Here is a 3,262-nt window from a genome sequence, read left to right on the forward strand (position 1 = left end):
GTGACTCGCTGCGAGATACGAGAGTGCCAGAAATATGATTGAGTAGTGGTTGTAATTGATGTGTCGGCAGCGGGGCCAACACCTTGTAGATCGAAGTGGCTGAAAGTGCACGCTAAACTAACGCAGACGGGCGAGAAGTACTGGAACATGAGACTTATTAATGAATAAGAAGAAAAGTACGTAGCTGGAATAATATACTTAACTTTATTCTCTTGTTGGAATACATCTCTTGAATAGTAGTAAGCTATAAGCACTGATACAAATGGCGCCTTGCTAGGTAGTAGCTATGGAATAAGCTGAAGGCTATTCTATCAGTCTCTCGGCAAATGAGAGGAAGACTTGGTAGGTCTGGTCGCAAGCTATGTCGTCCGTACACTGGGGCGAGGTCTAGTCCGTGTATTGTGACCTGCCATGTGGTGGCGCTAGGATTGCGATTACATAGTGGCGACACGTGGGTCCGACATGTACTACAGGACCGCGGCCGATTTAAGTTACCACCTAGCAAGTGTGGTGTCTAGCGGTGACACCACAGTAATCATTAAAGGAATTGTCGATTTGTTGGCGAAAATACATGTTCAAAGCCGGTGGTAGACAGAAAAAAAATTCCGAAATTGTACTAACTGATTTCTGTGAGAATTGCTTTGAACAATTAGTTCATGAGCCCACACGAATTGTAAATGGTTGCGAAAACACACTTGACCTCTTAACCACAAATAATCCTGAGCTAATAGAGAGCGTCATGACGGATACAGGGATTAGTGAACACAAGGTCATTGTAGCGAGGCTCAAAATCATATCAACCAAAACCACTAAAAATAAACGCAAAACATATCTATTTAAAACAGCAGATAAAAATTCGCTTGATGCCTTCCTAAGAGAGAGTCTCCATTCCTTCCAAGCTAATTATGTAAGTGTAGACCAGATATGGCTCAAATTCAAAGATACACTATCGACAGTAATAGATAGATCCAAAAAAGCTTAAGTCCTCCCGAACAGGCGATGAAGGCCCAACGGTACTGACCGGCTGCTGTGCCATCCTCAGCTCATAGGCATCACTGAATGCGGATATGGAGGGGTATGTCGTCAGCACACCGCTCTCCCGGCCGTATGTCAGCTTCCGAGACCGGAGCCGCTACTTCTCAGTCAAGTAGCTCCTCAGTTTGCCTCACAAGGGCTGAGTGCACCCCGCTTGCCAACAGCGCTCGGCAGGCCGGATGGTCACCCATCCGAGTCCTAGCCCAGCCCGACAGCGCTTAACATCGGTGATCTAACGGGAACCGGTGTTACCATTGCAGCAAGGCCGTTGGCGCAGATAGATTCATACCGCATAAGTTAATAAGTGACGGTACTGATCCACCACGGTACACATAACACGTCAGAACACTGTTGCAGAAGCGACGAAAAAAGCATGCCAAATTCAGAAGAACGCAAAATCCCCAAGACTGGCTAAATTTCACGGAAGCTCGAAATTTAGTGCGGACGTCAATGCGAGATGCTTTTAATAGTTTCCACAATGAAATATTGTCTCAAAATATGGTAGAAAACCCAAAGAGATTCTGGTCGTATGTAAGGTATACCAGTGGCAAAAAACAGTCAATACCGTCGCTGAGCGATAGCGATGGAAATGTTGCCGATGATGGTGCCACTAAAACTAAATACAGTCTTCCGTATTTCCTTCACGAAGTATATATTCCAGAATTTGAAACCAGAACAGCTGTTAGCATGAGTGACATAAAAGTAGACATCTTAGGTGTTTAGAAACAACTCAAATCACTTAAGAAAGGTAAGTCTTACGGTCCAGATGGTATACAAATCACGTTTCTCTCAGAGTTTGCAGACACAATAGCGCCTTTCTTTGCAATCATATACAACTACTCACTTGACGAAAGGTCTGTTCCTAAAGAATGGAAAGTAGCACATGTCACACCAATATTCAAGAAGGGAAATAGGAGTAACCCATTGAATTACAGACCCATATCACTGACCTCAATTTGCAGTAGGATTTTCTAGCATATACTGTACTCGAACATTATGAATCACCTTGAAGAAAATGACTTATTGACTCATAACCAACACGGATTCACAAAATATCGTTCTTGTGCAACACAGCTAGCTCTTTATTCCCATGAGGTAATGAGTGCTGTCGACAAGGGATCTCAGATCGATTCCATATTCCTAGATTTCCAGAAGGCTTTTGATACCGCTCCTCACAAGTGACTATTAATCAGATTGCGTGTATATGGAGTATCGTCTCAGTTGTGTGACTGGATTCGTGATTTCCTCTCAGAGAGGTCACAGTTCGTAGTGATAAGCAGTAAACCATCGAGTAGAACAGAAGTGATATCTGGCGTTCCGCAAGGTGTCATAGGCCCTCTGCTGTTCCCGATTTATATAAATGATCTAGGTGATAATCTGAGCAGCTCCCTTGGATTGTTTGCACATGACGTTGTAATTTACCGTCTAGTAAAATCATCAGACGATCAACTCCGATTACAAAATGATCTAGAGACAATTTCTGTATGGTGCGAAAAGTGGCAATTAGCACTAAACAAAGAAAAGTGCGAGGTCATCCACATGGGTACTAAAAGAAATCCGATCAATTTCGGGTATACGACAAACCGCACAAATCTAAGGGCTGTCAATTCGACTAAATACCTAGAAATTACATTTACGAGCAACTTAAATTGGCAAGACCACATGGATAATACGAGGTGCATTCAAGTTCTAAGACCTCCGATTTTTTTTCTAATTAACTACTCACCCGAAATCGATGAAACTGGCGTTACTTCTCGACGTAGTCGCCCTGCAGACGTACACATTTTTCACAACGCTGACGCCATGATTCCATGGCAGCGGCGAAGGCTTCTTTAGGAGTCTGTTTTGACCACTGGAAAATCGCTGAGGCAATAGCAGCACGGCTGGTGAATGTGCGGCCACGGAGAGTGTCTTTCATTGTTGGAAAAAGCCAAAAGTCCCTAGGAGCCAGGTCAGGTGAGTAGGGAGCATGAGGAATCACTTCAAAGTTGTTATCACGAAAAAACTGTTGCGTAACGTTAGCTCGATGTGCGGGTGCGTTGTCTCGGTGAAACAGCACACGCGCAGCCCTTCCCGGACGTTTTTGTTGCAGTGCAGGAAGGAATTGGTTCTTTAAAATATTTTCGTAGGATGCACCTTTTGCCGTAGTGCCCTTTGGAACGCAATGGGTAAGGATTACGCCCTCGCTGTCCCAGAACATGGACACCATAATTTTTTCAGCACTGGC

The 3,262-nt window shown here is 44.1% G+C and overlaps 1 pseudogene; it reads right to left on the reverse strand.

Moving 5' to 3' along the window:
* Nucleotides 1-1,190: 1,190 nt before the first annotated feature.
* Nucleotides 1,191-1,308, reverse strand: LOC126250327 (5S ribosomal RNA; annotated as a pseudogene).
* Between the last annotated feature and the right edge of the window lie 1,954 nt (nt 1,309-3,262).

The sequence above is a fragment of the Schistocerca nitens genome, chromosome 3 (genome assembly GCF_023898315.1).
Source record: "Schistocerca nitens isolate TAMUIC-IGC-003100 chromosome 3, iqSchNite1.1, whole genome shotgun sequence".
Taxonomy (NCBI): domain Eukaryota; kingdom Metazoa; phylum Arthropoda; class Insecta; order Orthoptera; family Acrididae; genus Schistocerca; species Schistocerca nitens.